Raw genomic sequence first — 22,271 nt, 5'->3', positions numbered from 1 at the left:
CAAAACTCTTGAAGCATATTTATGAACAATAGGAATCTTGAGAAACTATAGTTAGATTATTTATTTGAGCTTTAAAAAGTGTTTGAGTACATATTTAATTACTTTTATTTATTCTTGCTTAATGTACCTTTAATCCTAGTTCCTTTCTATCCTTTGAGCCAAACTTGCTAAGTAGGAGTTTGTTATATTATTCTTCTCTTGTAAACCTTGTAAGTGTTCACTAGAGGATTTGTAGCAAGTGTGAGTATTCATTGAAGGGTTTGTGTCAAGTTTGAGGTATCACTAGAGGGTTTTGTTTAAGTGTAATATATCACTCGAGTACTTGTTAAGTGTAGGGTATCACTTGTAAGAAATTATAAAGGTTAAATGGGGCATGCTCCAAGCGTAAAAATTTGCAAAGCTTTACTAATAGTGGAATGACCTCAAGTTTGAGATTGAAGGTAGAGAAAGTAGTCATATATAGGCAGGTTGTCTCAAACTATTACAAATGTAAATTGAATATCTCTTACTCTTTTTTTTTAATTGCTATACAATTGTTCTTACTTGATTTTAATTTTTTAAAAAACAATTGGACAGACTAACACCTAATTTAATCCCTCCTCTTCGGTTTGTACCATAGGATTGATTAGCTTGTTATCACATGTTGACATAGAATTGAAATTGAATATTAGTGAATACATGAGAGTAGGTGGGCTACACCTAGTATGTCTAATGTTATTAGTTAATCCTACAAAGAAAAAATAATGTAAAGAAAGAATTCAGAATATCTATCTATCATTTTGGTTGTTTAGACTCCTAACATGGTTTCACTTTGAAAGGAAAGACAACAAATGAAATGAGTGATAGATCAAAAGATCCACTGAGGATTTAAAAAAACACTTCCACAAGAAAACCATAGTTATTCTATATGAAATGAGGATACAAAAGAGATGATCATCTCCATCTTATTAAATACATACATTAAAAAGATAATGTTGTGAAATTCCTCTATTTTTTGAGAAATTTCTTGAACCACATAGCTGAATATTTGGGGTACCTTTTCAAGCCATTATCATAATCGATGAAGATAATGCCAAACCTTAGAGTGTAACCAAAGTTCCATTCATAGTTGTCTAACAATGACCATGAAAAGTAACCCTTAACATTAACACCATCCCTACATCCAAAAATTTTGATACCCTACTATTAGTATTTTTTTCTCATTCATAATCAAATCATTGTAAAATACATGCAAATATATACCTATTGTCATGTTAAAATCATCCAAAATGGAGTAATTGCAAAAAGCCTTAACACTAGAAAAAATTTCCGTATCTCTAAGAGATTAAACTCACTTGATGGCTAATAGAAGGAACAAAAGATGGCGATAGTGGTAATCTATCCTCCTGTGGTCCTTTAGAGCCTCCTTAGTTGGTAAGGTACTATTGTTGACTTCACTATACCCTAAAAATGGTTTCAAAGTTTCAAGTTAATCAATTAAATATAGAACAGAAGATTTTTTTGAAGTATACATTTATGAAATAATGTCTAATGGGTGAAGAAATTATTAAAAGACCATTAGTCATACCATTTTCAGTGATGTAAATTAGCGGATTCTTGTACTTTCTTTTAATGTAGCGTAAAACATTACGGATTCCTCTTGGATAGACACTAAGCCAAGTTGAACCAGCCTGCAAATTCATTTCTCAACGTTTAGTTTATGAAAATGAAGTTATTAATGATTCTCATTCTATATATAAAATAAGTATGCAATACTACAAAACAACAATTTATTGATCACATACCATTGGACCGATGGGGACTCCATTGCGTTGTTCTATCAAACAAAAGGAAAAATTAAAAGTTAATTACATATATAGGTCAACAATGATCAAGATGATTTATTGAAATCATTATACAAATCAAACCTTGAGGATTTTATATGGACTTACTAGTAAGATTAACAAGAGAATTGGTTGCGTAGCTCACATTAACGATATTAGCAACAGGAATATTAGCTGCATAATTTGCAGTGTAATAATTCAATCCAAGAAAATCAAGAGATCCTTTGACTAGCATAGATTGCTCAAAGGTGAAATTAGGCAGTCGATTTCCAGCAAGTATGCGCATGCTATGTGGATAGTCACCATAGGTTAACGGGTCCATAAACCTATGAATAGGCATAGAATAATATTAGTATATGTTGTAATTTATAACTAAAAGACTAGTTTTTTGTGATGCATATATATACTGACCATCCAAACATGAAATCTAAGGCTCTTTTGGACGCCTTCTTATCAGCTGTCTGGTTGGAGTAGGGCACCATCCAATGGCATACCAATGTTATCCCAATCTTCCCCTTTTGAGATGACTGTACAGTTTAAGTATTATCAACTCAACCTTTCTAGTTAAGTATTATAAGATTAATAATAATCTTCCATTCTTAAAGACTTGTATAAATTTTTTCAAAACCTAATAAGTAATCATAACACTTAATTGATTCCATGCACTCCTATTTTACATTTTTTTTTACCTCTTATGTATTAGACTACATGTTAGTAAATTACCTTTATATACCACTTAAGCATTTTGGTTGGTTGATAACTTAATATTATCAAACTATAGTTCATAATTCATTCGTTACTAAATAAAGACTGACAAACCAATGGATCATGCTTGAAACTCTAGCTTGTTATTCACTTTCCTGGTATTTATCCTTATATACTTTCACTGCAGCTGCATGAGACAGAAGCATATGGTGGGCTACAATATAAGGCTCAGTGGCAGAGTTTCCGGCTTCACAGGCTTCATTAACCCACTTAGAACACCGCCCCGGTGCTAGGCCTCCTTGGTCATAAGCACCCAAGCTAAAGGTCCATGGTTCGTTGAGGGTGATCCAATGCTTTACCCGGTCACCAAACTCTTTGAAGCAAAGCTCTGAAAAGTCTCGAAAATCATCTCTGTCGATCGTACAGTAACATGTCATGTATCAGATACGAGGAATACTAAAATTTTTATAAGCAAATTAACAAGACTTGTTCTAGAAATGCTTATATTTTTCATATATATCATTGAGGAGTATAGAATGGTAAAGAAGGTAGAATTTGATTTACTTACACAATGTGTGGGCTTAAAAATCCACCATACTCATCTTCTAGTGCTTGTGGAAGATCCCAATGAAATATTGTCACATAGGGTTGTAGACCTACAATAAGTGGAATAAATTTAGAACAAGCTCTTTAGTGTTTTTCTCCATATTAATTTGTAGCTAATTTACTTTACCAGTCTATGCTTTGAGTATCTAGCTCAACCTCCATATATAGCCTAAGTTGAATTTTGGCAAAAAAGAAAAAGAAAATGGGGCCAAACCAAGTTCAATTAATACAAGCACGGTTAGAGCTGGGCGTAATCTTGGGCATTTGTCTAGCCTAGAGTGATGTCTAGGCTATTCACATCTAAGCTATTTCCAACATAACTCGTTTACATTCCTAGATTTAGCTAGGTACATTGATAGGGCAAAGGTAAAACTCAGACCGATTGTGTCGGTTGGCGGTCAACTTTAGATAAACCCAAACTTGTTTATCTGCCTAAAGCTCTATCTAACCTGGTGCTCAATTTGAATTACACAATCTAAATATAATTCAGACCTATTTTTCTAGAAGTTCGAATAAAATCAAGTTAGACTTGAATTAGTAATAATATATTTCAATTGATCAGGTGGGAGGGTTGAGCTTGTACAAGCTATAGCCTTAAATTGACCAACTAATCATCAAATTATAAAAAGATGGAAGAATAATGACCTTTTGATAATAGCTCATTGATGAGATGGTTATAAAAGTCGATGCCTTTCTTGTTCACTCCCCCACTTAGCTTCCCACCTGAGTACAAAATTTATGCATCTTTCAAGGAATGTGAGGTCAATTTATAACATTGTGGGATAATATTATTATATAAAATTAATATAAAACTTTTTATAGTATCTCAACATAAAATTTATAAGTTAAACCACAATAAAAAAAAATAGTTTTTGACTTTATTAAAATTAATTTCCATCTCATAACATTGGTTGGAAGAGTAACTATGACAATCTTTCCATAAAATTATGTATTATCTTTTTTCCTTTGGAATTGTATGATTTGTCTTGAATTTCTAACACCTTATGAATAATTTCTTTTAATATGCTTTCTAACTAAATGTTCAGATTTTCAAGGATTTTCCTTTTCAGAAGCAACATTGATATACAATCCTTAATGATTTGAATAGATAAGACAACAAATTGACCCAATTAACTTTAATATATAATTGAAATATTTCTTTATCCAATAAAAAAATATAAGCTAGCAGTAAACTTCTTTTATTCAACTATATTTTAGGCTAATGAAGTTCATTGCTTGAGGCTAAAAATAACATATTATAGATTTATTTATTTATTTTAAAGTAACCATTTGCATCAAGATAAGAGAAAAAGATGTAAAATCAATTACTTTAATTTTTAATTACATTAGAGAAATTTTTTAACATAAGAGTTAAGTTAACAAATGATGTATTACTTTTGGATTTCATTGATTAACAAGGAAGTGAGTGAAAAAAAAGAGATCATTTTTAGATATAATAAAATAAATCCAGGCTTATATAATTAAGAAGCAAAACATTACATTAAGATCAACATAAGGAAAAAAATGCATAAAAAATCTTTAAGATATGTCACTATTTTTATTGTCATGGATGTGATTATCCATGCATAGAGAAGTTTTTGACACTTAAAACAAATAACTTAATTAATATGTATAGATATATTTTAAAATTGTGAGGGGCACGATATCAAAACCAACCTTGAACAATATAAGGTTGGGTCATCCATGAATCCATGGGTAATGATGAGGACATCAATATCTAAATCTAGGGATCATAATGGGAACATTGTACCCCATAGTTAGCATATATATATATATATGCTCATACTGAGTTAGGGTACAATGTTCCCATTATGATCCCTAGATTTAGGAACATTATGATCCCTAGATTTATGATGAAGACATCGAGACCTAAATCCAAGGATCATAATGGAAACATTGTATCCTAAGTCAACATGAGCACATAGTTAATAGACGATATTTATATGTGATTAGCAATTATGTTATAAGTGAAAATTTTAATACTTTTTCATTTTATTTCATATTCAATTATTAAAATCTATAAAGGTATATAAAAACATTAAAGGACTATTTAGTGTTGAAAGTAAACACATTAAGTGAATGAGAGTGACTTCATTTGTAGCTCCTTGAGTTAGATCATCACCAATTTAGAGTTTTGTTTATGAACTTATTTCTTGTCATGATTTTTCTATGGTATTGAAAAACTACATTTCTACATCATTTTAGAAAGTCACACAATAAAATATGACCATATAATAAAAATAAATCCTATTTTTTTTAATACCTTTCGGTGGTTTCATTTTTTGGTACATATGTTTCATTTTTTTCTTATTTAATTAGTCTAATTTTTTTTATATCTTAATTTCATTTTTAATATTAATATTTTGTTTTGTATCTTTGACGTTTATGCCTAAATTTTGTCATGTATATGAAGGACTCAAATTTAATTCAATATGATATGAAATTGGTATCATAAAATTTTCTTTTGTCAAATTACAAGGTCAAAATGATGCTTACTTTAAATGGGGTGTCATGGGGTGCCTTCATGTTTAACATAATGAAAGGTTTGAATTTGGAAAAAAATGGGCATAACAATAAATCATTGTATTTGCATGACAAACTTAGAAGTGAAAAAATTAACTTCAAAAGAGAAGGGGCAATGGTTTTTTTCATTTTGTTTTCTTAATATATATATATATATATATATATATTTTAAAGTGAATTCTTTTTTCTTGTGTGTTTGTGTGGGAAGCACAATGGAATTATTAAAAAAACATTATAGTTTTTGAATATGGTAACTCTCTTAACACTTTTTTATACTATTAACATATCTAGGCAGGAAGTTTAATAATTAATGAGCATATTGAAACAATAAACTTACGAGGTAACACTCTAGACCAAGATATTGAGAATCTAAAAGCATCCATCCCTAATTCCTTCATTATGTGCACATCTTCCTATTAAATTCAAATCCACCATTAGTAATAAAATAAACATACAATTTTTAAAACCTTAAAAAAGGAAAAGTGAGTAAAAAATTTAGAATGATGAATCCAATACCTTATAATGATGATAGAAATCATCTGCAATATCACCATTGCTGCCATCAATTATCCTACATACATTATTAGTCAACACAAAAAATCTCATAAAATAATTAAAATTGTCATATATCAATACAAAATTATTATTTATGTCAATTAGAATTTAAACATAATTGTCTAATTGTTTTTTTCTTTCCCAATATTAAATGTGCATGTGATGATATAATATTGGAAGACACCATGATTTTTTTTTTAAATTTTGTAGCAGATGACATATAAAATAAAGGATCATTTAATTAAATAGGATAAAATAACCATCCAAAGAATAACCTCCATTTTTTAAAAACATGAAATATAAATATTTTTAGATACAAATACTCTCCATCAATCCCACCTTATATTCAATTTCTTTTCCTTTTAAAAGTATAGAGGTAATTGAAGTTATACTCAAATTTTTTAGTAAGTACCAGGTTTTTTCTAAGGATTATCTTATCCCTTTGATACAAATGATTTTAAAATAAAGCAATTAAAATAATTATTTTAGAAAATCTATTAATTTTTAGGAAAAAAAATTCCATAAAAAAAGGGAGATATGAGATATCAAAACCATGGGTAATTTCATGGAAATGAATATGGAAATTCACTTTTCTGGAGAAAAAAGAAAAAGAATGGATAGATCATAAGCCAAACATTCCAAGAAAAATTAAAAAGGTTTGCAAAAGAAAGAAAAGCACTTGTGAAATGGCAATAAGCCTTGCCTTTTGAATCCTAAACTCTAAATTTTAAACTCAATTATAGTAACCGAAAATTTTTATGTCAAAAATTAACCCAAAGAGAGACCTGGATATTTATGGCTGAAAGTATCCGATATACTAGGACCTTTTCCATCTTCTTTGACAGCACCTTCGTACTGAAAAATCCATAAACAAAACACATTCATTCCTATTGAAAATATACTCACACAAAAAAAATGAACATATACGAAAATTCATACAAAATACGGCTAGATTACAATTGATTTATGTATGAAAATATGTTCTTACTTGATAAGAAGATGAGGCTGTTCCGAAAACAAAATCAGCCGGAAATTACTCCGATTGAAGGAGGTAGCAACCACTGGCTCAGTCCAAGCCAATACACTAACGAGGATTAGTAGAGTCAGATACAATGAGCCTTGAATTGCCATGAAGAGCTGTGGCTTCATGGTTCAGCACTTCACTCCCTTTGTATATAGACCAAAATTTAGGACATTAATAAACTCGAAGGATTATTTTTTTACCATGAAATAAGGTTTTATTTTTATTTTTATTTTCTATATATGTGGTGACCCCAATGTGATAAAACTACAAGAGGATGAACATATACATTTCACACATCAGCCTTTAAAATCATTATCTCTATAAAAATATTAATATAAATAAATATTATTTTATATATATTTGAATATAAATATTATCTTAAAAGTATGGTATAAATATTTTGTTTATTTATTTAATTATGGATTATTATAGAAGAATATATTTTTTATATTAGAGTAACTTCTTTAATTAATTATAAGAAAAATTAATAAAATAATATAATGTAATAATCCTTTTTTAATAATATGTCTCATACCATGACATGTATTATGTAGAATTTTTGTAATTAAATTTTATTAAATCATTTTTTGCAATAGTGAAAAATAAAAATTTAACAAGACTATATAAATTTCATTTTTTTTAAAATACTTTTTTTTTTTTTTATCAAATGTATTTTCAAGAAAAAAGAAAACGAACAAAAAAGGAAAGAAATCTAAAAAAGTTTTCTTAGAAAAAAAAAAAGGAAGAGAAAATCATTTAATTTCTAACTGTTTTAAAGAAATTATTTCCAGTTTTCTCAATATCATGGAATTGTTTCTGTTATGGCAAAAATCAAAGTTGGCAAATGACATGGCACACATCGGAGGACAGCAAAGCGACTTACTGGCAGGTGGGGTGGCATTGATGAAATCAAAGGAAAGATGATTAGAATGGGAATATATCCAAGGAGGATCCAAATAAATTTCTAAATAAATTTAAATCTATATTTTAGGTATTGAGACTATTTCTAAATAAATTTAAATGTATATTTTAGGTATTGGAGACTATCTCAAATTCTTATTAGGAAAAACATGTTTTCATGGGCTGATTAGAAAATATTTATAAAATGCAAAATCATCCTTTCATATTTCAAACTATATCATATCAACTCGAAATATTTATTGTTTTGTGTATTTTCATGATAAATCTAGTACCCGGGCATTACCTTATGTAAGTAAAATTTTAACTTAAGCAAATAGTACTTTTGACCTTTAAGTGTATAAAAATAATTAAAAAACTTTAATTTATTGATTAAAGACATAATGAATTGGAACTATAACATGAAGTATGATCAATGAAAATAATTAAATTATGTCCTTTAGTCTTACCTTTCTCGATGATGTAAATAATTATATTTTTGCATCTTTTTTTTTTAAATAAAATATATATCACAAAATCTTCTTTGATGGATAGTCGGACTTAAAGCAATTTGCAAATTTATTTTTCCACACATGTTATTTAAAGAAATAAACCGATATAGTGAACTTCTTGAGCATAAAAGAAGCTTGAAATTCTACATCTCTATGTACTTGTAAAGTTGTTTACCAACATATTAAACTTTCAACAATTTTTTTTTTTTTTTTTTTGTAACATATTTTTGCCAAACCACACACACAAGCAAAAATAAATAAAAGACAATAGATTTTAATGTAGTTCGACAATCAATGTGATCCTTCCAGAGAGTGTATCAACACTCAAGAATCCACTAATCAAACGAGAGGGAAGAATTACAATAGTGAAGACTCTTACTCTCCTCTCAATTGTGACCGGACTCCCTAAAAACAAAATTTTTAAATCATAAAAGGGTTAAATATATAATAAGAACAAACTCTTCATTCATCAAATACAAAAAACAAATTCAAAGGGGCACTACCCCTTTAAACCATCACAAGTTGACTGGATAGCTTGATCCTTATGAGGTTAGTAAGGAGCTCGATCATGATATTTCTTGCGAAATACAACAAAATTGATTTAGACTTCATAATCCAACAACATACCATTGGATTAATAGGGGCTCCATTTCTTTTCCCTATTAAATAAATAAAAAAAAAAACATTGAGAAATTTGTATGCAATTACTAATTAGAGAAGATTGTGAAGATTTTGAGATCTCTTTCTCAGCAATGAGTAGTCTAGGTTACACTAATCCATGAAGCTAAGGACTTTACTAAACTTCCTTTGGAGAAATTGATTGGGTCATTGATAACTTATGAAATCACAATAAAGGGCCATTCATAAGAGAGAGACAAGAGAAAGAAAAACTTAGATCTTAAAGCTTCACTATTTATATATATAAAAAAAAAGGACTAGTAAAGAAGATGAGGACCTTGCACTTATCACAAGAAAGTTTAAGAAGTTCATCAAACTTGAAAAATATAAAGGAAGAAAATTCTATCCAAGAAAGGACTTCCAAAAAAAGGAATACTCTAATGTAGATAAAGAGAAGATGGACTTCATATGCTACAAGTGTGAGAACCAAACTATATGAGGTTTGATTATCTCATCTACAAAAATGAAGCAAAAAAAAAAAAAAAAAAAAAAAAAAAGAAAAAAAAAAAAGAAAAAAAAAAAGGAAAAAGAATTAGAAAATGACCAATTTAAATAAGTAAAGTAAATCACCTAAAAGAGGGAGAGTGAATTGGGTGTTAAAAACTTTTTTAAAAATAACCAATTAATGGCAAAAGGAATAAGAAATGCTAAATAAGACAATAATTAAGTAAAAGATAAAAGGAAGAGATATACAAATTCTTTTATAGTGGTTTCACAATTCACTTATGTCCACTCTCCTCAAATTTCTAACCGAGTGGGAGTCCCATTGTTATTAAGACTTTTAAGGTCAAAGTCTTCAACCCTCTTACACTTGAATTACTAAATTCTAAATGTATATTCACAATCTCTTCAAATATACAACCAACTTGAAGTCTATTCCCTCGCAATGAGTAAATAAAGAATGAATTTAATATTTATAATCCTAAAACAAATTTAGATCATAATGTAAAAAAAAAAAAAAAAAAAAAAAGTTAAGATGCATTTGAAAGTGTACTAAAGGAATTTGCAAGTGAGAAATCAATGCACCTTAAATAAGAGTTAGAGAAAAGAGTTTTTTTTTTTTTAAACTGAATTAAGAGGACATATTAACTCTTCCTATGTGTCATTCACTTTTTCACATAATTAAGATTATGAAATGTGTTATATGGGATCCATGTAAAGGAGGACTCATCTTATGTTGAAATATTAAATAAATAAATCAATTTAAGTAATTAAAATATATAGTACTGATAATAATAATTATTAATATCAATTTTTGGATAGTTATAAAGACAACTATTAAAATAACAATACTTATCTCTAAAAAATTAAGGATAATATCAAAGAGAATTTCTTAACCTTTAGGACCTCTTTAACTTTCAAAACACATTCTCAGACCTTCAAATTTCTATATTTGAAAAAAATTATAGAGTATGCCTCGAGAATTTAAGAAACTTTACAATTCTTCGAAAACTTGAAGAATAAGTTTGAAAATCCAAAAATGAAGTTTGTAGCATCTTTCATCCAAGATCAAGCATTCACACTTTTATTCAATATTACTCAAATCAAGCTCAGGTCAAGTCAAGATAAAAGGGCCAAATCTAGTCAAGCTTCTTAGTCATTAATTGTAAAAGAAATAAATATTACTATACTTATAATTTTATAAATTAAAAAGTTTAATTTGTTTCATATTCTCTATTCAAGTGAAAGTTGTGTGTACAACAATGTATCGAGAGCTATTCTGCAAATTAATAAAGTTTAATTTGTTTCATAGTTTTCTATATAAGAGAAATTTGTGTGTTCACCCATATATCAAGGGTTATCTATATATGTAATTATAAATTTATTTCAATATGATGTCGGGTTTTCTAATAGATGATTATATTATTTCTTTCTAATAACTATAATATATAAATGTTTTTTAATTGTATAAAATGAATAAGGTATGTTGTTATTATCCGCTCATTGTGAAGAAAACAATTTGATGAAATGATATGAAGGTGCAAATATCATTTTAGTCATTTAAACTCTTAGCATGATCTTACTTTGAGAGGGAGGACAATAATGAGATGAGAGACAAAATGTAAAATCAACCCATAAGAATGCGTTATGCATTTAATTAAAATAGTTTTATGCAAAAATCAAAGCTATTTTGAAATGGGGATACAAAATTCTTTATTTAAGAGATATTTGTTCGTATGCCAATATATCAAGAGCTATCAATGTAAGTACAATAATATATAAATGCTTTTATTTTATAAGATGTATATTGTATGCTATTATTAGCTATTCATTGCATAGAAAACAATTAGATGAAAGGATGTGAAAGTATCCTGTAATTTGATGAGAGGATTGAAAGTACAAATATCATTTTAGTCATTTATACTCTTAACATGATCTTACTTTGAAAAATATGACAATAATAAAATGGGCGATATTGTAAAATCAACACACAAAAAGATCTATTATAGATTTAATTATGGTAGTTCCATATGAAAACCAACCATATTATGAAATGGGGATACAAAGAGATGATCATCTCCATCTTATTGAATTTATATATTGAAATGATATTGTTGTGAAGCTCGATCATCTATTATAGGAGGAACTTCTTGAACCATAGAGTCGAATGCTTGGGGTATCTTTTTAAACCATTGCCATAATCAACAAAGACAATACCAAACCTAACAGTGTAACCAGAATTCCATTCATAGTCATCCAATAATGACCATGCAAAATAACCCTTCACATTAACGCCATCCCTACAACAAAAAAAGAAAAAGAAAAATATTAATATGCCATAATTAGAATATGTTTCTTTTATTTTGTGCCATCAAATAATCATAAGGTTGTTATAAATATACTTACTATAGTCAAAATGGAATAATTCAAAAATGAGTAATTGCAAGAACCATAAACACTAGAAAAAAATGTATATCAAAATAATTAAACTCACTTGATCATGGCTAATTGAAGGAACAAAAGATGACGGTAGTAGAAATCTATCCTCTGTGGGTCCTTCAACGCCTCTTTAAGTGTTAAGGTATTATTATTGACTTCACTAATGCTTGAAAATAGTTTCAAATATTTATGTTAATTGACTAAAGATGTAATAAGATAATTCTTTTGAGCTATATGTTTCTAAGATAACATGTGACCGAAAAGGAAATTAATAAAAGGTCATTAGCCTTACCATTTTCGGTGATGTAAATAAGTGGATTGTTGTATTTTCTTTTCGTATAGAGTAAAAGACTCCAAATTCCACTAGGATAGACATTAAACCCACTTGAACCAGTCTGCAAATACATTTTTCGTACATGTAATTTATAAAAATGAACTAATTAATGATATATCTTTATGCTCTAAAGAGAAATATGCTATGTTATATAGGGGTAACAATTCATATTGGTGAGTCTTATTCTGTATTGTGCTAAAAGCGAAACACTTAACTAAATAAGTCAATCCAAAGGTGACACAAATAATAAAGTTAAAATATAAACCTAGAGTACATGCACAACCTAATAAAATATATTATGTAACCTATTTAATCCATTAATAATTAGGTATTGTTTAATAATCCAATTGAATTAGATTTTGTGCGAGTCTATATAATTAACTTTTCAACTTGTATGTTTATGACTCAATTTTGACTTATTTATTCAAAATAAAATTTTATATAAGTCAAATATAGTTTAAATTAGAATTATAATGGATTAATCAATATGATTATTAAATAGGTGATTAATTTGGATAAAATTTACGATATATAGGTCAACCTAAAAATAGCCTATTTATTAAATGAGTTATGTTGGTAAACATAAATTTGACCCAAATACTATTATACTCAATTTAACCCTTGAAAAACATGTTAGATTCCGATTGTGCAGATGAATTATATCAAACTTTTGCCACCCCTAACTACAACTATCTATTCATGCATAATATGACTTTTTTTCTTAGTGTTTTAGTAACTTTTTTTTTGTCCACATACCGTTGGACTGATGGGGATTCCATTGCATTGTGCTAACCAAGGAAAAAAAAGAAGAAGAAATGTTAATTACATCGGTTTATAGTGGTCATGAATCAACATATGAGGAATTGATATAAACTTACTGGTGAGATTAGCAAGAGAATCTGTAGAGTAGCTAACATTAACGGTATTAGCAATAGGAACGTTAGCTGCATAATTTGCAGTGTAGTAATTCAATCCAAGAAAATCAAAGGACCCTTTCACTAGCATAGATTTCTCAGGGGTGAACTTTGGTAGTCGTGGTCCAACAAGTGTGCACATGCTATATGGATAATCGCCATAGGTTAATGGATTCATAAACCTATATATGGACAAACATATAATAATATTAGTTTAGTAATTTACAATCAAGAGGCTAATTGTTGTGTATACATGTATATACTAACCATCCAAACATGAAATCTAGGGCTCTTATGACTGCTTTCTTATCTGCCTTTTGGTCAGAGTAGGGTACCATCCAGTTAGACACCAATGTTATTCCAATCTTCCCCTTTTGAGTTGCCTACATAGATTATATATTAGCATAACATTTCTAGTTAAGGATTATAGCACTGATAACGATTTTTCCATTCTTAAAGACTCAAAATTTGATTAACAATTGGAAAAACTATTTTAAATTTTGTTACATGTTATGTAATAGTCCAAATGCTAATAAACTTGATATGAATTGCTAGTTTCTTATTAAAAACTTTAAGATTTTAGGTTAGTTAATAACTTAATCTTGTAGTTCATAATTCATTCATAATTCTAAGTATAGATGCACAGACCAAATGTACTAGACTATCCGTGAATTTTACTAAAAACCATTGCATACTCACCTGGTATTTATCCTTGTACACTTTTACTGCAGCTGCATGAGAAAGAAGCAGATGGTGGCCTACCAGGTAAGGCTCAATGGCAGAGTTTCCAGCTGTGCATGCTCCATTAACCCACTTAGAGCATCGTCCTGGTGCTAAGGTTCCTTGGTCATAACCACCATTGCTGTAAGTTCATGGCTAGTTGAGGGTGATCCAATACTTCACTCGATCGCCAAACTCCTTGAAGCAAAGCTCCGCAAAGTCCCGAAAATCATCTCTATTGAATGTATGGTAACATGTTACATACATATCGTGTTCACAAACAAAAAATTTGCCCCACAAATGTGTTTGTATATATACTTAGATATGTAGTTAAAGACTCTTTTGTATATTGTAAATAAAATAGGGTTTGATTTTGCTTACATAATGTGTGGGCTTAAAAGCCATCATACTCATCTTCTAGTACTTGTGGAAGATCCCAGTGAAATATTGTCACATAGGGTTGTAGACCTGTGGAAAGTGAAACATATATGGAACAAGTTTTTTTTTTTTTTAGTGTTTTGATCCAAATATTTCATTTTTTAGATTGAATGTTTGAGTTTGAGTCTTGACTTTTACAACCTCAATTGAAGCTTATTCAATTACGATACTTATAAGGGTACAGTTTTGGAAAAGCCCAAACGTTGGCTTATCCCAAACCCACCTAGTGTTGGGCTCTATCTTAGGTATTAGTCCATCCTAAAATGATGGTTGACATACTACATTTAGGTGCATTAAGTTAGTGGGTGTAACTCGAATGAGTTAGATTGGTTGGTGGTCAACCTAAACTTTACCCAAACATGAAAATTATTTATTTAATATCTAAGCTAACCCAATTAATGTTCAATCTAAGTTACCTAACTCAAGTTCAACTTAAGTTTATTTTTCTAAATCTAAGTTAAAAGATAGATTAGTAATTAGTATTTGGGTTAATGGATATAGTTAGCTCAAGTTGCAGACACAAATATGACTAACTAATCATCAAAATGTAAAGAGATGAGAGGGAGTAATTAATGACCTTTTGATAGTAGTTCATTGATGAGGTTGTTGTAAAAGTTGATACCTTCCTTGTTTACTCCTCCGCTTAGCTTCCCACCTGAGTTACAAAAATTTATGTTTGTTCCAATAAAAAATAATTGAATATATGTTACACTCATTGGAATAAAAGGTCAATTTATAACTAAGTGATTTGATTATCACATTGGTTGAAAAACTTACTGTCATTTTCTCCTAATCATGCAATGAATAATTTTTATTATTATTATTTTTGAGATCTACTTGAGTAAATAGCCATTCAAGGGTTTCTTTTGGGAGACATTGATATGTCATCCTTAATGCTTTTTAATGGATAAGACAAAATATTGTCCAAGTTAATATTAATTATAATTGGAATCTTTCTGAATTATTATCATTAAACAATATTAACAATGAGCTTGCCTTTTTAGATTTAACCACATTTTAGGTGAATTTAGGTCAACTTTTTAATGTCACATGTTATGATGTTAAGTCTATAAATAATATAATTTAAACTTTGTATGTTTATTGCATTAAGTCTAAAAATAAAATAATATGGATATTTTTTCTTTAATTAACCATTTCTATCACAAAAAAGAGTAATGTCAAAATTAATGATTATTTAATTACATTTTGATATAAGATCAGTTAATTTATCATTTTAAAATTTCGTTAATCAACAATGATGTCACTTTTACTAAAACTTATTTTACTTCAAATATATATTAAAACCTTTGTTGATTGCATTCCACAAATATATAAATATAAAAAAAAAAATCAAAAGTCAATTTTCTCTAAGATACATCTTTTGAGATATGACCATCTTTTCAATTGTCATTAGGTGTGATATCTCTTCCTATCAATTTTTTTTTATACTTATAAGAGGTGATTTATCTAATGTGCTTAATTAAATATATTGTGATGTTGCGAGAGATGATAGATTTGAAATAGTTAAGATTTAACCATGACTAGTGGGTTGTGACCTATTATTCAAAAGCTCGTGTCATGACCATCCACCAACACATAGGTAATAGACAATATTTACACATGACATGAATTTACTAGTAGTGTTTGTTTCATATTGAATTGTTACAATCAAGGAAGATACGATACAAAGAATTTTTTTAACATAGAAATGAACTGGTATGACCTTATTTGCCATTCCACAACACAGGTCATCACCTGAGAGTCATTTCTATGGATTTGTCTCTTCTATTATCTAGTCAAAATTATGCTTATTCAAATTGGGGTTGGAAACTTCACTAGCCAAAGAATCAACTTCAATGTGGAAAAGGGACAATAATCTTTTCCTTTTCTTTTCTAGCTTATTTCTTTTTAAAGTCAACTTCTTTGTTGTGTGGGAAAAAAATAAAATTAATTAATTAGTAAATATCATAATTCTTCTAACATTTTTATGCATTATTAAAAAATCCGAGCAACAAATTTAATAATTTATAAAAATATTGAAACAACAAACTTACGAGGCAATATTCTAGACCAAGATATCGAGAATCTGAAAGCATCCAATCCCAATTCCTTCATTGTATGCACATCTTCCTATTCAATTCAAATATATTATTGACAAATATCACCAAAATTTTTATAACATTAACGAGAGGAAAATGAAAAAGAAAAGATAATATGAGGAATTCCATACCTTATACCGATGATAGAAATAATTTGCAACATCACCATGGCTATCATCTGTTATCCTTTCTATATTTGTCAACATAAAAAATTTAATTATTTTCTACGATTTCAAAATCATATCGATCATTGAATTAGAAAAATTATCAAATCACAATTCACTAGTTGAATCGAGGTTGAATCACAACTCAACATGATTTTATAAAATTATAATTTATATGTTCTTAATTAAAAGTATATAATTAAAAAAATTAGAAATATTTCATCTTTCTATCTTTAATATTAACAAATTAAATTATAATAAGGATAAAATATAAATTTACTAAAATTTCTAATTTGACTAAATAGCATAAGCATAGTATTTATAATTTACTAGTAAGAAGACATATTTTAACATCAAATAAATTTTATCATTTAATTTTATTCAATATATTATGTCATTTTATTATCTTAAAAATTATTAAAGTAAAAAACCAACCATTCAAACAGGTGACCTCAGGTCTAATATGTAGAGTAACTTAATAGCTAAATTAAACCGGTTGCATGGCTGGTAGATGGGACCAATGCCTTCGATCTGATTTAAAAAAGAAACCATAAAATTTATAGTTTAAAATAATTTTTGTGCCACCACCACGTATCCATTATTGAGAGAACCCATTAAAAAAAACCATAAAATCATAAATGGGGTGGCAGTGTTATACCTCATTTATAGCTGTTCTAAGGTTTTCTACTTTCCCACTTGATGAGCTTAGTATCTCTTTGAAGACATCATCATTATTTTGGATTTAGTTTTAAAACTCAAATGTTAGCCTAAACCCTCAAGCTTAAATCCAAACACAATCATTATGTGTTAATAAAAGTCATGAAAATTAATTAACTCAAATAGAGACCTGGGTATTTATGACTGAAAGTATCCCATATACTGGGACCTCTGCCACCTTCTTTTGCTGCACCTTCGTACTGAAAAATCCATGCACAGAACACATTCATTTATATTAAAAATAAGAATATGACATGATATAGAATATGTAGTATACCATACTTCAAATTTGAATATTTGAAATTCATGAAAAAAAAAATGAATTTAGGTACAAATGAATTTATGTGAAATATGTATAAATTAAATTTAAATTAATCTATATAAATTCACAAAAATATCTCCTTACCTGATAAGAAGCCGAGGCTGTTCCAAAAATGAAACCGGCCTGAAAACTACTCCGATTGAAGGAGGCAGCAACCACTGGCTCAGTCCAAGCCACTGAGCCAACCAAGATCTGTAGGCCTAGGAGCAATGAGCACTGATGAGATGCCATGAGAAGCTGTGGTTTGAAGGTTCATCTTCACTCTCTTTATATAGATCTAAATTGAGGAAATCAACCAATTGATGACATGACATTTTTTACTATAAAATAAGGTTTATATATATATATATATATATATATATATATATATATATATATCTGAATCATTCAGTTAAGAAAACGTGATGGGATGACCATCGACGATATGATAAATATTAGTATTTCCAAGAAAACTCGTCTTGGAGTCTCATTAATTAAATTGTTGGATAAGCGGAACAAAGAGGATATCCTTTTCCAAGCTGACCAACTATTCACAATACCATTTAGAAGATTTATATAAATTGAAGCAGTTATTATGCTGAGAAAAGAATGGAAAAGTTCAACCAATAAACAGGATTATTTCGTTTTTCATCTCTCCAAAAGGCACTTTTTTGGTGTGAAATCTGTAGGCATATTATATATTGTTATCAAAATATGGTTAGAACTAATCGGAGTGCGTCAAAATGAGACAATTATTTACAAACATCGATGTTGCATATCTCAATGATTTTTGATATATTATATATTATGGATATTTTTTTTCTATAATTATAATTTGACAAACATAATTTAGAGTTTGTTTGATAATATTATTATTCAAAATGTTTTTAATAGAAGTATTTTCAAGATAACCACCTATCAAATGTTTGTCCAAATAACTTCACAAGTGATTTTTCAATATTACAAATGATTTTTTTAGAATTTTAAAAGTATTTTCTAAAATTTGTCAAACACCTAATTTTTTTTTTCAAAAATGTTATTTAAACTAAAAACGCTTTCTAAAATCAATGTCAAATGAACTCTTAAAATCTATTTGGTAGTGATTTTAGAAAACATTTTTAATTTTTCTAACACTTATTAAATAAAATTTTTTAAATGTTAGAAATATTAAAAACACTTTTTATAATTACTATCAAATACATTCTTAATTATTTTTAGTATAAAGATATTGAAGTTGAAGTTTAACGTCCCATAAATGTAATTGCATTAAATATTATCTTTATTTTTTTGTCATTATGAAAAACTCCAATATCACTAGTAAAATGTTAAACCTTTTAAAGAAAAATGAAAAATTGATAGCAAAACCATAATGGCAAACAAATATTTTTAGAAAAAATAAAATAAAATCCGTGTTACTTGGAACTGAGAAAAGATAATGGAAGCACTAACCCATCCTCATGAAAACTTCCTTAAATTAAATGGTAAGGTACGTAATATATTTTTATTCTTGATCCATGAAAGTAGAGGAAGGAATGACAAAACTTAATTAATTATTAATTCAAAGAACTCGTTGCTGTCTCGACTGTGCTATAGGAGGCTCTAGGGAAGTCAGAATAGGAGAGCACTCTTCTTGGGTGGGTGTGATGTCATTAATACAGATATAACAACAAAAAACTTGTCCTTCAGTTAACCGTATTTTACACCATCTAGGTGATTGCTAATTTTCAGTATCTTATGTCTACTACTCCTAAGCTATAGGTAATGTAAAATATAAACATTTGCATACAACAATCAATGATTTATTAATATGAATAATTGAAAGTTGGAGAGTTGATTTATTTGTTTAAGACCGCATGAATCACTCTTGATTAAGATAATGAAGAAGGGAGCAGCTTTTATTGAAATATACGTATGGATGTTTCTTCAAATATATGTATGGATGTTTCTTCAAATATAAGTAAGACGATCTTTTAGTCATCCTGCTGTAAATATTTGAATATAACTACTGAAAGGTAACAGATTGAGGCCAAGCATACTTAATTTGAAAGTGTCAAAGGAGGAGATGATGAAAATTAAGAAGGTGACTCAGCTAACATTTGTTGAGTCCAAGTCCTGATAAATTGGAGTTTCAGATTCATGATTTTCCATAGAACCTTTGATACCATCAAACAATCAGAATGATCAATAACATACATTAAGTTTATTTAAACTACAACCTTAACATTTAATTAGGGTAAAATTAATGGTATAAAATTGTTATCATATAAGTGTTGAAGTTTTAACCTAAGTCTATATGATATAAATTGTTGGCTTGTTACTTAAAAATTAAGGGTTTGTTTGACAATATTTTTGAAAAAGGTTGTAAATTATTTTTTTGAAAATTTTCTTAAAAACATTTTTTGGCATAATTCTTACAAAAAATAGGTTTTATGAACAAAATTTTGTTTGAGAATTCACATATGAAAAATAATTTTTTCAATTAATTTATTCTCTCTGTAAATAACACTTATATCTATAATTAAAAAATTCCTAAAATATTCTTTATATCTTTTATTGTTTCTCAAATATTTTACAAAAAACACTTAAAAATAACATGTTTTTTAGAATGAATTCTCAAAGAAATAATTTTCAATAAAAAATTTCAAATATGTTTCTAAATTAGAAAATTATTTAAAAAAAAAACAAAAAAATAAAAAAAAATAAAAATAGTTCCTAAATAAATTCTAAGCTTTGAAGCTAAATATGTCACACAAGTGACTTATCCACCATTTGAGAGTAGTGAGTTAAAGAGCTTGACCCAACAATTCACAAGGTGACTCAGAGTCATATTAGAAATATTATCCATATTATGGATAAGGTAAGAATGTAAAGCTAAGAAACGTCAAAGTTTGCATGATGAAGATTAACTCATCAAGGGTTGAAGATTTTTTTTAGGTTAATTTCACATAAAACTAGGTTGGGCTAAATTAAGAATACATATGATCATTTAAGGCACCAAAACTCATCCAAGTTAAATCAAATTGTTTTGTATCTTTTCAAAAAACGGATGGAGTACCTTTGCAAATAAAACCATATTAAAATTAGGTACTTTATATTAAAATTAGGCACTTCATATTAAAATTAGCTAATTCATATTTAAAAGGTTTTCAACATCATAAGAATTTTTTTTTTTTTTTTTTTATAGCTAAAAAGTGAAGATTTTTAGTAATCAAGAAGCATATGGGAAATGGTGAATTGCCCAATTCATCAATTAGGGAGGTTTTGGTAAAGAGACAAGGCAATGACTACAGATTGAGCAACTAGTCAACCGATCAAGTTATCTCTTTCTCAACAGTCACTTGTTATACTTTGTACTTCCAATGGCTAGTTGAGTTGTCGATTGCTTGATCAATTGGTATAGTACAAAATGTGCCTAACTATTATTTCCACATTGAAACTTCTATTTAAAACTCTTCGGGCACATTTATGAATGAGAGGAATCTTGAGAAATTATTGTTAAATCATTTATTTGAGTTTTAAAAAGTGTTTGAGGATATAATTAATTACTTTTACTTATTCATACTTAATGTATCTTTAATCCTAGTTTCTTTGTAAAGGTTAAATGAGTTCTACTCCAAGTGTAGAAGTTTGAAAACTTTGGCTTAAAAGCCTTATTAATAGTGAAATAACCTTAAGCTTGACATTGAAGTTAGAGAAAAATAGACATATATTAGCGGGTTGTCTTAAACTATTATAAATGAAAATTGCATCTCTCTTACTTTGTTTTTCTTTTGTTTGATTTCAATTTTTACAATTATTCTTACTTACTTTTAAATTTGTTAAAAAATATTATTGTAAAAGACATCCAATTTAACCCCTCTCGGGTCTATGCAGAGGATTGATTAACTTTTCACACATTGACATAGTGTTGAAATTGAATATAAGTGAATATACGAGAGTTGACAGATCTACAATATTAGTGAATATATGAGAGTTGGTAGGTCTACAGTATGTTGGATGTTATTTGTTAATACTTGTAAAGAAAACAATGTAAAGAAAGAGTTTGGAAAATATGTCTGTCATTTCGGTTGTTTAAACTCCTAACATGATCTCACTTTGAAAGGAAAGACAACAAATGAAAAGAGGGATAGATAGAAAGATTCCTTGCGGATTTAAATAAAACAATTCTACAAGAAAATAAAAGTTTTATTTTCTATGAAATGTGGATACAAAAGAGATGATCATCCCCATCTTATTGAATACATACATTAAAAAGATAATGTTGTGAAGTCCCTCTATTTTTTAAGGAATTTCTTGAACCGCATAGTTGAATCTTTAGGGTACCTTTTCAAGCCATTATCATAATCAATGAAGATGATGC

At 28.2% G+C, this 22,271-nt stretch overlaps 2 pseudogenes; both read right to left on the bottom strand.

Annotated features, from left to right (window-relative positions):
* Nucleotides 1-1,330: 1,330 nt before the first annotated feature.
* Nucleotides 1,331-7,364, bottom strand: LOC117927594 (annotated as a pseudogene).
* Nucleotides 7,365-11,919: 4,555 nt separating this feature from the next.
* Nucleotides 11,920-18,163, bottom strand: LOC117927593 (annotated as a pseudogene).
* Nucleotides 18,164-22,271: the final 4,108 nt, after the last annotated feature.

The sequence above is a fragment of the Vitis riparia genome, chromosome 13 (assembly GCF_004353265.1).
Source record: "Vitis riparia cultivar Riparia Gloire de Montpellier isolate 1030 chromosome 13, EGFV_Vit.rip_1.0, whole genome shotgun sequence".
Taxonomy (NCBI): Eukaryota; Viridiplantae; Streptophyta; class Magnoliopsida; order Vitales; family Vitaceae; genus Vitis; species Vitis riparia.
The sequence above is the reverse complement of the archived record's forward strand: the minus strand, read 5'-3'. Positions and strand labels throughout refer to the sequence as shown.